Consider the following 19407-nt stretch of genomic DNA (forward strand, 5'->3'; position numbering starts at 1 on the left):
TTTTTCGAAATTCGATTTTGGATAGGGGGCAAAAGTTGCATCATATTATAGTACTTTACCATGGAAAATTTCAATTCTCTAAAATAATTTTTAGCCGGGGCGCAATGGGCCTTAAGTTTGAAAGATTATGCAAATAAGTGAAAAGAGGCCATTTAAAAAAAAAATCAAATTTGGATAAGTTCCAAAAGATGCATCATATCGTAGTACTTTACCATGGAAAATTTCAATTCTCTAAAATATTTTTAGCCGGGGCTCCATGGCCTTAAGTTTCGTAGATTTTGTAAAGAAATACATGTTTGTTGTGTATTTGTGTAATTATTAGACAGCTCTTCGCTTGAAGTAGGCTGTAATTTGAGGGTGTTAAGATTCGTTGTCGCGACGAGATGAATTTCTAAAGCTACCGAAATTCTCATTCTATGTTACAGGCTACATTAACCCAAAATTCACCACTAAGAGGTGGCTGCCGTCGAGTTCAAATCCACCCACCCGCCAACATTAGATTGAATTTTTCATAAGTTGCGTTCACGTCTTCCTGTAAAATACTGTGACTGTCTGAAAAGTAGGCATGTATTTTCTCGAGTCAATTTTGGAACGATTGAAGAAATCGCTCTCTCGTGCCCCAGATACTGAAAGAAGATTCACTAATTAATTTCACTAATCTTTCCACTATTTGCGTATGACATTTGAACTCAGGGATATCAAAACATGTATTTTCTGAAGCGCGAATTTCTTGCAATTTTTCGTGTGACTCATGAGTCAGTATTAGCGTTCTGTTATATTACACTCATTCCAGCTTATCATTTCTGTGTAATTATTAGTCTCGAAGTTTAATACTGGCACTTCGAAGGAACGAATTTCAGAAGGTTTACACTGCTTTCTGGATTGGAATATTTTATCAGCAGCAAAGATTCGTGTAGTTGATCTGTCGACACCGATCATGGCAATGAGAATGTTTTAAGGACTCGCATAGAATGCATTTCTGGAAATTACTTTAGGGCCATTCCATCGTCACGGGCAGGACATTTACACTACATTTTTGACGCTTTAAAGTTGTATATTTCTAAAATACAACATAAATTCTGCTAATTGTATGATACATGAGCAGTACAGACTTAGTAGTATATGTAGCTGATGTTCTCAGTATTTTTTTCTGTTTAGAGTAGAAAATATTAATTCCTAAACGTCTGTCACGGGCGGGGACAAGAAAGAGAAGTGGCTTTCGACACACCAACTGAATGTTACAAAACTCTGTGAATTCTTGGCTCAAAATCTTTTTATTGAAACGGAAATGTATAAATGATGAAATTTGTTACCAAACTACACTTAAGAGAAATTTGCCAAATATTTATATTAATAAAAAAACTCAACTTTACTGTGTCACGGGCAGGACATATGGTTGTCACGGGCAGGACACCGTGTGAATCAACACAAAATCTCAATAAGAATGATTTGAAAACTGAAATAAAATCGAAAATAAGTCAATTTCCGCTGTTCTGTTATATCATTGTGCACAAATAATGCTATTTCCTTTACTTGGGGCTCGCTTTTATCACATAAAATAAAAATATATAGTACACTTATTTCTCACCACCTACACTTTAGGAAATGGTTTTATTTGCCCATTTACACCCACCTTGTAGGGAACTTCGTACAAAACACTGTCTAACAGTATATAAAATAGGTGCTGGTATCCAGTGCCGTAGAAAATCAGCGCCCGGGGCGAGAGTATACGACGGCGCCCTCGTAAATATGAGTGAGGTCGACAGACCAGCCGCAAAGCATCACATGGTTGGCGCCATGCGTAAGAAATTTTTAAAAAAATAAACCCTGCTTTTCCTTGATTTTGAGCACTATTTAATACTTTTTCCTTCCATTTTTATATATCTTTTATTTTTCCTCTTGAATTTTGCGCCCCCATACTTTGACGCCCGGGGCCTGCGCCCCGCTCGCCCCTTTCCCCCAACGCCACGACACTTCTGCTATCACAGGCATTATTTGATTGAAATGCATGTAAGACACATCTTCAACAGTCTTGAAAATTTTACTGCAATTGCTTACGGTCTTCATACGAATTTCTTTGACTTCTTCGTCCTCTTCCACTGGGCTATGTGCGATAGTTGCATGTCTATGCTTTATTTTTCTGTTCACTAGAGAAAAATTCCATCAACAAAAATGTTCCTTGTGTTATATCTTCAACAGCTGGTCTAACACAAACCTTGTTAACATGCAAACCTAAGTCGTCGCTCAGGATAGCTTCATGGCTTTCGGAATCATCATTTTCAGATCTGAATAAAAGTCTATTAGGAATTTAAAGATTTTACACGGATGAAGCTCTGATTAAAAAGTTCGACGAACTACTCAATTTTCGCTGTCAAATTGCAGGAAAAAAAGTGTTTTGATTGGAGACATTCAATTGATAAGAGCATTTTCCCGCCTTTTATTCAAATCGTCTTTTTATTTCAATTTCTGCAGATGATAGTAGTAAAACAGATATATTTTGAAACGAAGAGCTTAAAGCTGCTACGAAATCAGCAACACATTCTACAATTACTTTCTTTTGTTTCACAAAGTTCCATATTGGCCTTCTTGTACGTACTGCAATACCATCCACTTCTCCCTTGAAACGAACAAAAAGGTGACGCTAATAATAATATTTATATGACACTTTTTTTTTTTTTTTTACGTTAAAACGTCATACTGACAGTAATAGATAATCCTCTATTTAAGTAAATAATGTTCATGCTTAGAAAACTTTATTTTAGTACACATGGAATCATTGTCTATCATGAATAACCAATGTACACAAACTTTCCCACCAATGCCATGTCCACTGTCACGGGCAGGACAAGTTTTCAAATTGAAATAAATCGAAATATATTATTAGCATTAGTTCAAAATTTGGTAAATGTGAAGTACACATGCAAATTGTTACTTCTACTAAGTACGAACCACATTCTCAAATTTAGTAATTCAGTACAATAACTTTTGGTAGTTTTCTGTCACGGGCAGGACACTCAAGTTGACGTTTATATCTTTAATGATATTATAAACAATTTTTATCTTGTAAACACTTTTTCAACTGCAGTTTGTAGCAAAAAGAAGCATCTTGAATAGCTCGAAGTTACTTCAGCCAAACATGCACAAATTACCGTAAAATGTTGCCGATAACAAGAATAAAAAATTTCCTCGCAGCTGACATGTTACAAGTTCACAACTTAGATTTAAAATTTTACGTTAATTCTAAGTATAAATAAATTTTTCTTTGTGAAAAAGTAAATTTCGTTCTATTTACTTCATATATATGTAAAAATTCATTGGTTTTGACAGTTTTCGAAAATTTGGGTTCAGGCTCACTTTCGCGTGGAATGGCCCTTTATTGACTGGAGTCTTGTATGGTTCTTGCAAACATCGCGAAAGTTTTATGGTCAGGAACAAATGTTTAGCTTCGTATTTGACAAGAGGTTTCAATTTGATGCTGAACCACACTTTTACCACGAACTTTGATAGAGTTTTGAACTCCTCTGAAGGATTTGACATTGATATATACACATATAGATGCAAAAGTCTGTAAGCCACTGATAACCAGCGAACATACCCAAGTTTCCCAGGTTTCTTAATCTGCTAGGCTTTTATCAGTCTAATCTTATGACAGATTGGAGTATTTCACACAAGCACCTCTGATCATAACTGAAATCACGCACATTTAGGAGTGTAGGAGGTTCTGAAGAAATCTTTTCGAAGCCGTACACTGAATTTGTTTCACAATTCACTAATGATCTACCAATAGAGCCAAAGAAAGTGTAAGGGCCAGTACTTATACCGTCGATTTCTTTTAGTAAATGACGAAGTGGTAGTTCAATGAAATGCAATAAGCATATGCACCACTGCAAGGGCCTCCCTAAATGGTTTTCGAGCACTTTAATCACTCCTCCTTTTGACCTAACATTAATATTAGTGCCATCGCAGCCGATAGCTACCACATCTGATAGGTCCACATTATTTTCTTGTAATTCGCGGCAGATGAAACTAGCAATATTCTTTACTGATGCTGATCCGGTCAAAGCATTTCAGGCATAGCCGAGAAATTTGTTACCCGTTTCTACACGGATAGAATAATATTCTTCCATCTTCATCTTCCGGACATCGTGAGCGTTTGGTCTTTCTTCCAATCAAAACAGATGCCACGAGGTTTCACTTTATTAACAGTCTCTTAGTTCTTACACTTATACCATTTCTCACAACTTCTCTTTGAATTTTACTTCTGTCAATTATGTTTTGCGACTGCTCTAGACTCACATATTCAAAATCTTCCAAACCCACAGTAGCAATTGCTGCAATTTTTCTTCTAGTCACGGCGGTTTTCTCCTTCACTTTTGCTAATGGGACGAATTTTCTCATTTTCGTGCATCCAATCTGAGCTTGCTTTCTTGTCGTCTTCAAAGGATATTTCCAACTAAAATATGGTCTCCTCCAGCTTCAGTGTGTTGTTTATTGCCTTCCTATCTTGAAGATGACAAGTAGTCTGAAGATTCGATAATGTAACTAGTAGAGTATAATACTCTTTGGTGGAAAGCTTCACCGTAAGATCGCTTTTTGGCTTTCCTTCCTTCTCTTTTCTTGAATTTCTTTGTCCAAGTAATATAAATAATACCGAATATAATTTTTTACTCACCACTCAGCAACACAACTAGGCTAGTTATCGTCCGGGGCAAGAACTCGCCTTAGTGCCCCCCCCCCCCCGACCAACCAAATCAAAAGGCTCCGCAACTATATCTGATATTGGCATTAGACAGTAGTTCTCCTATTCCATTCTTTTTTCAAGTGATAATGCTTGATTTCAAAATTGTAGTACATATTTTAATTTTTAGTACAAGATAATTCACTAAACTACTTTGTAACTGATTGACAAATAATCTGAGAGTAGCATGCTTGACACATTCTTCCAGTCTTAACGAAATAACTGCAAATCGCAATGTTTTCGGAATTATATTGGGATGTGGATATGTGTAGAATTAATCATCATCTTTTGCTTTTGAATAGAATATTTAATTATGAAAAATAAAGCTGTTGTCTCGAGTATTATACTCGGACATTTTACAAATCTCTTAAATCGATGTAAGTTAAATGAAAACACAAAAAGCTGGAACTAAAATTTAACCTTACGGCCTCTTTTGGATGCAAAGGTTTTACAATGTCCTCAAAAGATAGCTTTGAACCTAACATAAGCTCTATGGATATGATCCTAAAGTTGATGAGTCGTTGTTATCCTGTTAAGTTTCTGAGGTATTTTTTTATGATATTTAGTTTGCTAAAACTCCTTTCCATGCTTTATAGTGAAAATAATTATATGCCCAGTTTTGCGGCCCCCAATTCGACGCCCGGGGCACAAGCCCCGTTCCCCCTAGTTACGTCACTGTCACCACCAACCAAACTATTGTACTATTAACAATACTGCCAAAAGTTCATTGTAGGATATCAGAAGTCTTATTAAGTAGCAAAAAGCTTCTTTATGACAGACTCACAAAATGCTTATAGTTGATCACTTTTCGTCTTATTATTCCCAAATTTCAGGACCATTGCGCCCCGGCTAAAAATAATTTCAGAGAATTAAAGATTCATGTTGTTATCTATTGACAAAGGATGCATCCTTTGCCCTCTATCCACAATATAAATTAAAGTCTACTTTCAGCAAACATTTGCTAAATGGTTACATAGTAAACGGAAATTGATTTGCAAAATTTCAAATTTAAAGCCCCTTGCGCCCCGGCTAAAAATTATTTTAGAAAATTGAAATTTTCTATGGTAAAGTAGTACGATATGATGCAACTTTTGCCCCCTATCCAAATTCGAATTTCGAGAAAAAATTTTTTCGCTCCACCCTAATGTATACGGTCGCCGTTTTCAAAACTATAGCTTATATCCATTTTTATTTCTTCATTACATCTCTCAATTAAAGTAGATATATGCTGAACTATAAAAAAATTGGTCAGTATATTCTGTACATTCCCGTGTACCCTCGATAGGTTTACAATGTTATGTTTTCATAAAATTGTTTTCCAGTACTAGTGAAAGACCTGTTCGATACGGAAGCATTTTTCGAAAGATTTCTTGTAAGTAAGATCTTATGATTACCCTATTTTCTAGAGGATTTTGTTCAGCAATTACAAAGCACTCCACAGGGTGGTCCATAAGTCTTAGTACAGTGAATTGTTTTGGAAACAAATATGATTAAAGCAAATCTGACTAACGGAGGGCGGACTTGGGTAAAGGAGCTACCGATTGATTCATGCGTGGTGAATGGTGGACATCTTGGATCCAGGTTATTTTTTTTCAAATGGGAAGGTAGGCATGGGACACATCAATTAACACTTTTTTGCAGGACAACGCAGTCCGGCAAGCAGAAATGCGTTATCATGTCCCATTCCAAAGTTATGAGCCCCAAAGTGCCACCTACAGGATGTGCTCTACGTGTTGACCTTCGATTGCAACACACAACCGGAGTCTTTTAATTCAATCCTCCTGAACCGGTAACAACACAGTGGGGGTGATGCTATCACAGGCGTCCTGGATACGTCAATGTAGGTGTGCAATATCCCTAATCTTCTCCTGATACACCAGGTGTTTTAAGTGTCCCCATAAAAAAAAAAAAAAAAAAAAAAAAGTGGGGCCAGGCGCCTGGCTGGCCACTCCACAGGGCATCGGCGACCGATCCAACGTCCAGGAAAATGCAGATCCGCATTCCCGCACAGGCAGCGCATAGTACGGTGGGGCACTATCTTGCTGAAAATATCGCGGCAAGGTGGCATTAGGGCGGAGAAGCAACGGAAACACCAACTCCCCTAACATGTCCCTAACATCGGACACCATTTAGGGTACCAGGGATGAATAAGGGTTCTATGATCGAAGTGTTCCATATCCACACCACACCGTAATATGAGCAGGGGTAACCCTCTTGCAGGAATTGATCGCACATAGGGTTGCATCCGACCAATATCGCATGTTCTGGCGATTCACTTCCCCATCCAAATAAAAGTTTGCCTCGTCTGTGAAGAGAACACTGGCTCGGAAATGCGGATCTTGGTCATATTGTGACATAGCCCAATTGGCGAATTCCATGTGCCGGTCTGGATCATCCTCTGAAAGATTGTGGACAAGATGCACCTTGAAGGGATGCCACTTGTTCGTATGGAGAATCCTCATCACGGAAGCACGTGATGCCTGTTTTCGCTGATAGTTGTCTTGTGCTACGCCTCGGACTTTTCACACTCGCAGCATGCACCATTATGGATGTCTCCTCATCAGTCGCGGTTCGTGGGGGATCTGACGGTGGTCTGTCGGCAACATTACCAGTTACACTGAATTTCCCAATGAGATAGCTAACGGTGTTGTGGCTTATTGAAGGTCTTTCGGGGTGGCGTGCGTTGAAGTCCTGGGCAATCACATGACTGCTTCTTTCCCCAGACATTAGGATGATCTCAATTCTTTCCTGCTTCGTCAGTGCCATCTCACTCTACCTGCAACGGAAAGAAAACCTGTCAAATTTGGGGCGTCATGTCTTCCTTGTAGCGTTAGTGCCATGCCGCTCTCCGTGCAAGGAAACAGAAAACCGTTAACTTTGGGGCGTTATAACTTTGAAACGGGACATGATAACGCATTTCTGCTTGCGGGATTGCATTCCCCTACAAAACACAGTGTTAGTTGATGTGTCACATGCCTATGCATCAATCGCTAACTCCTTTATCCAAGTCCGCCCTCCGCTAGTCAGATTTGCTTTTATCATGTTTATTTCCAAAATAATCCCTGTACTAAGACTTATGGACCACCCTGTATATCTTTTAGTGCACTGACGGATTGTGAAAGTTTAGAAAGAAGTTAGAACATAAGTGACGAAAGTTAACTATTATCTGGAGGTGAAAACTAAACTGTGTCGAAATTTCCAAGTTGATTTAAAGCAATAAACGGGTGATAGATTATGAAATGAATATAACATTTTGCTTTCCTCGCGTCTCATATGAAGAGAATTACCATAGGATCTGAATTGTCTAATATACTTGGGATAACTGATTGAAAAAGTAAAGTATGAGAACTGTAAAAAAAAAAAAAAAAAAAAAAAAAAAAAAAAAAAAAAAAACTGCTGAATTTAACTAGTGTGAGCACCAGGGGTATACCCACACAGAGAATCTACCGGGTTCGGATTCTCTCCTAAAACTTCTTAACTCGACTCACGTTTGTACCTTTCATAATAAAACTAGAATTGTTTAGTAGAGAAATGACTAATGTAGCCTAAAGATTTGTTTCACTTCATCTGCACTCTTTCTTTTCTTTAAAAAATCTAATTCTATATTCTTTTTTTACTAGTTAGAATAGAGATGGCAGTACTAAACAATTACATATCGTTTCTCGGGTGTAGAATTACATCGGATCAATCGTACATAGATGTAGTGTCTTATAGTACTGGAACCCCTCCTAAACTTTGGGACTCATTCAACAAAATTTTCTAGGTGCGTGCCTTGTATGTACGAAACATATTCTATTACGATTTGTTCGCATGATCATTTATATTAAGACTCATAAGAAGTCACATTCGCTCGCTTTTTGATCGACTGCATCGAATTTTGGGGTGTCTAAATATGCTGTATGTCCCCATTAAGAGTCCGAAGATTCTAGTAGCTTTGATATTGTACGTGGTTTGGTTGACTTCATAAAGTGTCCTGTCCTCCTCATTTGTATAGTGACTAGTGTACGTCTTTGGTGAACAAGCAGGAAGAGCATCAAACACATTACAGTAATCTCCTTTTTAAAATTGTAAATATCGACTTATATAGCCTAACCCCTAACAGACAACGTAAATACAAAATAAAGTCATGAAGTATCTTGAAACAACAATGCAAAAGTACATAGACAAAGAGTTCGCTGCCTCTGCAACTGTCATAATAATTTGATACATATGTACTGTTTCGTGTATACTGTTAACATTGCTAATAAAACTCCAGTGACCAAAGCAGTAGGGGAGGCCGGGGTAATAGGAGACAGGGGTTATAAGAGACACGGCCAAAAAATACCCTAAATATCAAGTCAAAATTATAAAAAAAAATTAAGTAATGGTAACTTCAAAACCTTTACTTTCCTACCCCACTTGCACTTATGAAGTAATATGAGTTTTTATATTGTTGTCACGTTATGAAAAAATACCTTCACTTTGAACTTACCATAGAAGTTCGTGACTGTTTTAAAATAAAATTTTATTGTGAAAAGTGAGTTACAAATGTGGAAATGACTGCTATGTAACTTTGTGTCTAAGATTATGAAGATTGATGTGAAATTTTGAAAAATGCTGAAACATTGCATTTCAGGTCAATTGAGGGCATGTCTCTTATTACCCCTTTTAGAAATGTTGAAGGGGTAATAAGACAGCTGTCTCTCATTACCCCAGTTCAACTTTATGTTTATTTAGCGCATGTGATGAATATAACCTGCTATTTTTTGTACATAGAAATTAAATAGGAAAATTCCTACTCTGGCAATTCAGTCAGAGTCTATGCATAGATAGTGACAGTGGAGGATATGCTTTGGATCAACCAATTTCATCATCAACTGGTGAAAGTTTGCCAGGAGAAATTGATCCAACCAGAGCAGAATCTTCCTTAGAAATGTATTACGCCGTGTACTACGATATTGACTGGTTTATTGGGAGGATTATTGCTTTCCCAAATGAAGGACCGTGCAAGGTTAAATTTTTGAAGAAAAAAATCTAAGTGGTTTCAATTGGCCTGGCTATGATGACAAACAATGACATCCAAATTTGTGTTTTATGGACCTATCAAACTGGATGGAAATGGGAATGGACCATTCTAGATTTCCAGAGGATAGCTCCAAATTTCGTTGTATTTACAGCAAAGTGAAAAAGGACTTTTGAAACCAAAACAGAAAGATTAAATATGTCTCCTCTTCTTTTGGTAGCCCTAGGTATTTGTAGGACTATTCTTAATATTTGTTAAATTCATGCCTATATGCCAACAGTTCCTTTTGGCCTATACATTTTTCCTGTGTTTGTTTAAGTGGTAAAGCTTAAGATAATTAATAAGGCCTACCTGCTGTAATTATGTAACACTAAAGTTTAAATTACATTTATGAGGTTTTAAAACGTTAACTTGGATTTCACATAGGCTACCAAGACATTTTCCAAACTCTTTTGTAAATTTTTCATATGATCGTTCGACTGTACATCTTAAAAAGGTTTAATATTTATCTTAGATGTTTTTCGAAAATGTAGTTTTACATAGGCCACATTTTACATACCCTTTGGACAACAATAGGTTTACAACATTTTTCAATTTTCTCTTCGTGTATGTTTACAATTTAATAGCTATTTCAGTCCATTTAAGTTAGCTAAAACTATTTTTCAAATGCGGTGCTGCTTCTTCATTGAGAATTTAGGTACTTTTTAAGTTCATTTTCGACATTCTCCAAAAAATTTCTTGTCAGCATTCTTTTTTATTTGGTAGTGAGTTTTATCCATGATGTATCTAGATTCCGTAATACGCAACTATACTTTGTTTCAATGGTTTTTGATATTTAATACTCAGGCAAATAAATTTTCCGAACGAACTATTAAATTTCATTTTTTTAATCTTGATATTTCGGGAACATATTTCAGACCTGAAAAAAGTAAATTGTTCAGAATTTTCTGAAGATTTTTTCCTTAAACCTCTTCTCATTTTTTCTTCTTTGTGTATAAGTACTGAGAGCCCTGTCTGTTATTACCCTTCAGGGGTAGTAAGAAACACTGCCTGTAACAAAATTTTTCGTGAGTGTGTGAGTGAGTGAGTGAGTGAGAGAGAGTGTGAATGAGTGTGAGTGAGTGTGTATATATATATATATTGGTTTCACTTTTTAGTGCAATCATATATATTTTTTTCTAGTTCCTCAAGAATAGTTTTTTGTCTCTTATTATCCCGGCCTCCCCTATATATTTTAAGAGTATATATATGCAGTATATATCTGTGTTACAGTTTCGGCTACGTAACATACAGACTTCCTCAGAGATATTACACACCTGAAACTGTAACATCCATATATATACTCTTCAAATATACATTTTCTTTGATCAGTTGGAATTTTATTGGCAATTTTGAATTTTCCAAAACTGCAATGAATAATATACTGTTAACAGTTCACAAAACAGCATACCTGGCAACTCAAATATACGAGATAGTACATGTTTGGAGTCTAAAGCAGATTTCATTTAGTATATTGTCGTGAAACTGATGGTGACTCTGCAGAAAGAGAATGGCATACAACACAATTCATGAAAATTATAGTAAATAATCTGACGTTGACTTCAGAAACTGAAAGTTGTTTTAACATATTAAAAAATATAGAAGCATTTAAAGGTGTACCGCAGCTCAAAACAGTCTCAGTGCATTAACTATGTTATCGACAGAGAAAAAACTGTAAAAATTAAACTTCAAATGATTTATTGACAAGCTGACTGCCCAGAAGAACATCAGAAGTGATTTCATATACAAATAAAATGGAGCATTTGTTTATGAATGGGTACTACTTATATGTAAATATATATACATGGGTACTTTCATTGATTTTTATCGTTTTTCTTATTTAAAATACTAAAAGAATTCTACAATTAGAATTTTCAAATGGCTGTGAACTATCGAAAATTATGTTACGAGACGCTACTGCTTTAGAGATAAACCTGGATAAAGTGTTGATTGAATTTCTCTAATGTATAAATATCCTTAGTCTTTGGTTGTCATCAAAATTCGTTTGATCGATCGCTCGCATCCGCCATGTAATAATTTCTTAGGCAGAGTAACCTACACGGAATTTGTCTTTTTAGACTCTTCACCTACCATTTACCTTTTAGGTATTACAAAACACTCCGTTACTTTTTTTAAAACAAAAACTCATTCCCGTGACATAGTTGTGACCCTTTTTATAGGTCTCCATCCTATCCTGAGGAGCTAGACAAGAATGAGAAAAGCATTTGTATAGGAGAACTGAACGCCCAGACAACCTTCGAAGTTCGTGGATAAGTTATCTCTTTGACCCAAGTAGTGAACAAAAGTGGCTTGTTTTGAAAGGGTATTCCGACCCAAGTAGTCGGAATGGGATCCTCCCAACCCAGGTAGTTTGTGAGAAACGTGGGATAGTTTCTCAAAGTCGGGGTCTAGTCAATCTCAGGCAGACCGAACTAGAGGCGTATAGTGGATATTTGGGGTTCTATTATGGATATTTATAATGCTATGGATTGTTGTTATGGATATTTGGGGTTCTTCATCTTTCCTCGTTGCTGGGATAATCGCTTGATGATGGTGATGTGTCTTCTGCTACTGTTTATAGCTAACACATACTCAAGATATTACAGTATGTTCATTTTTGCAATATAAACTAACATCTTTAAAATTATTTGTCCTCTTGAATGCCATTTTCGGCGTTTTATTTTGCCATAACTGCCGGTTTTTATTTATGAAAGGCGTATCGCCTATGCAATTGGTGGGGCGTTTGAAATGATATGTCAAATGTTTCTCATGTCTCCCGGCAATATCTCGGAAGCTAACACGTGCTTTAACACATTAATGAAGCATTAAAGTCAGATATATTGTCCAAAATAACAGGATTTCAGCCATGTATATGGAACTACTTCACATCAAAAGTACGTTTTTTGAAGCTACGCCTGCGGGTACTGTTGAGAAATCATACTTAACAGTTTCCAACATTCGGGGGAAATTATTACCTAGCAGTATTGCCAACATTTGGGGAAAATTTATATGACCGTGAGTGCTGATATTGAGTATGAGAGTTGCTCAGTGAGCACTGTTTTTTGTTTCATGTTAACATTTTTCAAGTTGTGTGCAAGTATACATCAGGTACCATTCGCGGCTTAGAAATCGTTACAAAACATTGTAAGTCCAAATTAATAACAAACTCCTGCTCCGTTTGCTTATACATTCAGGAACACACCTCTCGGTCGACAACTTGCTTCTGGTATTCAATCTAACTCCCTCCCTCCTCCACCTCTCCTTGTCTAAAGGAATGTGTGAGTCATATACTCTTTCCATTCACACGGAGAAAACAGGAACAAGGTTTATAAGGTGTAAAGCTCTAAAACCGTCTCTTTCATACGTTTGTTCTGAAATGTCTTTTTATAGCCTGATTTAAAAAAAAATTGTCACAAAATGTTCCCATAGCTTCATAAACGCCTTTATTTGCATCCTTTCCCTTCTAGAAAGACTGCGAGCTAGGAAGATGCTCCTTGTGAAATCGATGGAAATTGTCAATCACGGCAGTCGGTTTTGTGGTCTTCAAAGGCAAAACGGGCGCAGAGCTCTAAAAACTACTGACAGTAATTGCAAGCAAATGTTCCAGGGGCGTCATTTGGGCAGGACAGAAGGGTATAATTTCCTCCTCCCTTGAGCTTGATAAATACATATTGTTTGATCAAATGTATAGTAATATATTAATAATAAGAAAGTGAAACTCTTCTGTCGGCGGAGAATCTCCATCTTCCTTCCCTCCCTTAGGTAAAATCTAAAATGATGCTTCTTTTAACAACAAAGTTATATAGTTACGATAGCACATTGCTAGAGTGCTTACATTCCTTTTCAGAGTCGAAGGTTTGATCCCAAGCCATGAGTTCATGAACGATATTGAGAGAGAGAGAGAGAGATTGAAATAGAATGTGACATTCCGAAAGTTGAGTCGATAGGTTCGCCGTTCAGATGGGACGTAGACCTCTTGTAACTCAGTTAAAGGGTGCATAATGAACTTCTCCTTGTTCAGAAACACTTTTCAAGGCAGTAAAAGTTTGTTACTATTGTGTTAATTAAGTTATACTTGATAGAAACATCTGATAAAGTAGTGCCAAATGCTTTGCGTCATTGTCTGTTAGATGAATGGTTAGTGTAAGGAACACCTCCGTAGATGGTCCTAGGTTCGAATCCCGATCATTTTTATTGATTTTTTTTTTTTTTTTTTTTTTTTTTTTTTTTTTTTTAGCTACGCTCAGACCGTGCATTTCGGAAGTTCAATTTTGAATTAAACCGAAATTAGCTAGTTTAAGCCGAAATTATTTTCAACTATGACATTTGTTATTACATATTTTTCTTTAACTTGCAATGTTTCAACTTTGACATTAAATCTTACAACCTTAATGTAACTCATTTCTCTACGTCATACCATGATGAATGTTTCCACAACGACAACAGTCCACTTCCAAAATTCCACTGTTACTGTAATATACGTATATATACACAGTATATTAAAAAGTTTTGACTCGGAAAAAAACGTACACTGGACTGCACGATGCAACATTGACTCCTGAGGGAATATCAAACGAATTTAGTATATGCATAAATTACTATCTGAACAATTTAATGTAGGGGGTGACACTGAAACCATTCCTAGGAAGGAAAGGGGTAACATGTAAAAAAAAAGTAATAGAATACGAAATATATTAGTGCGGAATTCATAGTTTTCTGGTTTGAAGAGATGAATAGTGGGACTCCAGATGAGCGCTCCTCACTTGTTTTAAGCCTTGCATAAATGGAAAATGGTTTTAAAAGAAAATTTTTCTTTCAAGTATGATTGTTTTAAAAAATCGTCCTTCAACATTATTTTGTAATTATTTGCTACTTCTTAGTTATAATTTATATATTTTCTATTTATATTTTATTCTACGTTCTACATTTCTTATTTACATGATATGTCTTATACATTTGAAGAGAAGCTTATGACGATTCAGAGCAGCAGCGACATACACAGGATGTAGACCCTAGTGGTTCAGATATCTACTTTTAGAGATAAAGTTAGACATTTTAATACACAATGTCCTCATATTAAATTTGAACCCCTCAAAAAGCTTTCGATCCCTGAAATAAATTCCTGGCTACGCCCCTGCAAAGCAGTGAAGATTTAAGGGAGTGATCAGGGGTAATGCCTCCGTGGAGCAACGACAATTCCCCAGAAATCATATCTCTGATAGGCTGAGGCTAATCTTAAACATATACCACAACTAGAATATCATTATTTATGTCAGGGACTTAAGCTGCATTCATCTTTGTGACCCCGAAAACTATGTCACTACGTACTAATATCGTACGTATTTCACTACTTTTACATGTCACCTTCCCCCTTTATTAGAGATGATTTCAGTGTCCCGCCCCCACAACTATGGAGGAATTTCAACCAACTTAAGTAAACCGATAAATTACCATCTGAAAAACAACTGTACGGGTGATTTCCTTCGGAGAGGAATTTATTAACTACTTTCTCTATATCAATCTGTTGGCTTTTCTCGCTTTCCATGCTGAAAATTTCCAAAGAGCTCAACTACATCTGCACCACTGTGCTATGAATATAGGTTTTAATTGCGTTTAATTCACTGAATGCTCCATTAGGTGTTGCTCTCGTCACAGGAAAAGTGAGATAGAGTCTCGGTCTAAACAAATACGGACTACTAGTAATGACTACCTAAGATAAAAACTATAGCTAATTCATTCTATTTCACTCGATCTTTTCCTTCATTACTGTCCGGTAAAGTTGTTGCACCAAAGAGATGATAAATCATTTGAGTGGATTTCACGGTCTACAGCTCGTTCCACAACTTCTTTTTCATCTAAGACTACAGTAGTATGCATTTTAGAAACTCAGAAAAAAGTTTGAAGTCATACAAAAACCTGAAAAGTGGAATTACGAACCTTAAATGGGCTCCCTTTTGTCGTACGCCTCCCACACCGCGCGCCCGTTAGTTATGCCACCGTTCAGGGTGTATGATGCAGTTTCCCCTTCTTAGGCAGTAATACGGAATCTGCCTGGTGATTTTTCTTTTTTTAATTCTAAACTTGTATATGTAACTCATACCTCTCTGTCCCCATATTTGAATATCTCTCTCTCTCTCAGTATTGTCCATGAACTCATATGACTTGGGATCAAACCGTCGACTCTTGAAACTAAATGTTAGTGCTCTAGCAACGTGTAATCGTAACTATATAGGTTGGTTGCTAAAAGTAGAGTCATTTGAGATTTTGCGTGGGGGGCGGAAGAGGCGGAGATTCTTCGCCGATATAAGAGTTTCACTTTTTTATTAGTGTATTACTATACATTTGATCAAACAATATCTATTTATCAAGTTCAAAGCGAGGGGAGGTGGAATTACACCCTCCTCTCCTATCCAGATGTCGTCCCTGGCACATTTGCTTGCAATTACTGAAAAGAAATGAAATTAGTCATTGAATAATAACACTCATTTCTGTCAGTAGCTTTTAGAGCTCTGCACCCACATTACGTACTGTAGGAAGCGCAAAACCTACTGCGGTGATTGACAATTTCCATCGATTTCACAAGGAGCATCTTCCTAGCTTGCAGTCTTTGAAGAGGGGAAAGAATGCAAATCAAGGCGTTTATGAAGCTAAGGAAACATTTTGTGACTATTTTTTTTTTTTTTTTTAATTGAGGCTTTAAAAAGGCATTTCAGAACAAACGAATGAAAGAGACGGTTTAAAACTATTAACTTTGTAAACTGGGTTCCTGTTTTTTTCCATGCGAATGGGAAGAGCATACTGCGTCACACACTTCTGTAGACAAGGAGAGGTGAAGGAGGGGGGTAAGTTGGGTTGAATAACAGAAATCAAGTTGTCGATCGAGAGGTGTGTTTCTGAGTGCATAAGCAAAAGGGGCAAGAGTTTGTTATTAATTTAAACTTGAAATTTTTGTAACGATTCCTAAACCGCGAAAGTACAAGGAGGGTGTCAGATGCCTAGTACACATATATGCCTCTTACCTTCGTGATGACATAAAAATGAAAGCATTCTTCTAACATGTTTTGATATGTAACGAATTCGAATATGTGTGAGGCTCAGCAGGCGCATTTTGGAATGCCTGTTAGTGACTTGGACAAACAATGAGACTCGCATTTTCTTTGTGAGGACTGCAGAAGAACCTTGGATAGCAACTATGAAATGTCTCTAGTAAAGTTGTACTATTTAAGCTTGTCTCCTGTATTACATTCTTTGCATTACTCGGCATTTATGTGCTACTTACAAAGTAAATAAGTTTTATGAGAATTTGACTCGAATATTCTGCAAATTCCTGTTGACTTAGTAGCTAGAGTGCTTTCGGTGCAGCAGGTTCCGGGTTTTAGGAGTCCATTTCACGCATTAGTATTTTTCCTTCCCACTTTCAGCTTAAACTGTAACATTATGTTCGACAGTTTCGCTTCTCAAAAAGGACTTCATATTTCCAACAGATCAATCGAATTTTAAAACAACCGGCTAGCAAGGTGGTACAGGGAGAGCAAAGGTTAAGTTCGGAATAAAACGAATTTGGTGAAAACCCGCAAATCACACTAAAAATTACTATTTCTGAATGGTAGACCGAACAAAATCTACACATAGCAAGAATCTACACACAATACTATCAGATCGCCACATTGTACAATTTGATTTCGATAAAAGCGCAAATTCTGTGCACGCTCGTGATGAAATTTGTGCTAATTATGGGTAACACACGTTATCAAAAGCAAAGCAAAAGATGGTTTAGTCCCATTCGTTATGGAAATCTTGATGTCTAACATGTTCCTCGCAGTGGACGACCAATCGCAGAAAAAGTAAATGATATTCTGGCAAAAGCCGAGCAAGATTAGCATGTAAACAGTCATAACATCACCAATGATCTAAACATCCATCACCAAGCAGTGTTAAACCATTCGGGAAAAGCTGGCTACAACATGAAGCTCGACGTTCGGGCACCATATAATCCGACTCAAAAACATTTACTCCACTAACTTTTTACCTTCGAACATCTATTGAAACATAACGAACTCAAGCCACTTCAGAAGTGGTTGCTCACGACTAATGAAAAGTGGTTAATCTACGACAACAATGTGCGAGAAACATGGTAATCGAAGCGAGGAAATGCTCCACTGTCTGTAGAAGGCACATATTGATGCCCAGGAAGGTTATTTTGCTATGCATTTAGTAGGATTGAAGGGCATCGTGCATTATAAGATACTGCCGCTGGGCAGAACGATAGACTAGGAGCTGTACTGTCGACAATTAGTGCGAGCGTACGTAGCAATTTAAAAGAAACGACCGGTACTGGTTAAGAGGAAGAGTATTGTATACTACTCTGCCAATGAAAGACCTCATATATCTTTAACATGACTCCTCAGAAATTAAAATAACTTGACTGGGAAGTTCTCAGGTATCCACCATATGGATCGGATCGGGCACCGTCAGACTATTATTAGCTCTGTATCCGCAGAACTTCCTGAATTGCATTGTTTCGAAGCAGGTCTGTCAAAACCATGTGTAACTTTTTTTTTTTTTTGCCAGAAACATATTCTAGAGGGAGGGATTATGGTGTCGGCTGTCTTCTTTTGCTACTGTTTTTAATTTTAGTGGATCAAGGTTGTCGATTTTGAAATAAATACTTTTTTCTTTTTTCTTTTTTTCTTTTTTTTTTTTTTTTAAGTATTTTCATCAGTTATGTATGTTTAGTTTTCCTCCTGTATACTGTATACCAATGTAATTCAACATACGCCACTTCGAAGCCTTTCCACTTCTTATAGAAGATATAGTTTATGTATATCGAACATAATACAGTAGAGTTCTGTGTTTTTAATTGAAAGTCAGCATTTTGCCTTTTAAAATAATACGATTTTAAAGATAAAACCCAAAGTACTAGTTACAAAACCAAAGATTTAAGTACACACTACTTTCCATCATATTCAGGTTATTACAACTTCACCCACAATTCGTTATACTAATATCTTAAATGTTATATCTTTTAATTAATTAAAAGAAAACGAAATGAAATATTTGAGTGTTACTTCCCACGATTATGTCGGCTAGGCTAAAGAAGAAGGTGATGATGAGAAATGAATGAAATTGTGGAATGAAGAAAGTGGGAGGAAACGGGAGTATCCCGTTTCCCGCACACGGTGTTTGTCGACCACAAAGTACACTTGGCGGGAGTTGGGATTGAACCCGGGACCCCATGCACCAGAGATGAACGCTCTACCACTGAGCCACCGCGGCCCTTAATTAATTAAAAGATTATACACTAGATTGTCATGCGGAAAATGTTGTATTTCTGAAAATATTTACCAAAAGTTCCAATTACGCACTACAAATTTACATTAATGAAAGATGTCTTCTGTTTTTAATAATCTTGAATAATTATATATACTATATCTTAGTAACGAAAAACGTTACCTCGACAACCGTATCACTCATTTATCAGAAAAAAAGTTTTATAACTAACAACTGAAAAATAAACGTTTACAAAATAAGATTTCTGACTTATACCATTTTCTCCTCCTTTTATGCTGCAATTGCCAGATAAAATAGCATTTATATCCTAAATGTTAAATGAAACATATGGTAAAAA

The 19407-nt window shown here is 36.6% G+C and overlaps 1 protein-coding gene across 1 annotated transcript in view; it reads right to left on the reverse strand.

Annotated features, from left to right (window-relative positions):
• Abcd1 (ATP binding cassette subfamily D) overlaps positions 1-19407 on the reverse strand; it is a 632582-nt gene that overhangs the window by 317825 nt on the left and 295350 nt on the right. The gene's annotated exons all lie outside the window — the stretch shown is intronic.

The sequence above is a fragment of the Thermobia domestica genome, chromosome 5 (genome assembly GCF_964235325.1).
Source record: "Thermobia domestica chromosome 5, izTheDome1.hap1.1, whole genome shotgun sequence".
NCBI lineage: Eukaryota > Metazoa > Arthropoda > Insecta > Zygentoma > Lepismatidae > Thermobia > Thermobia domestica.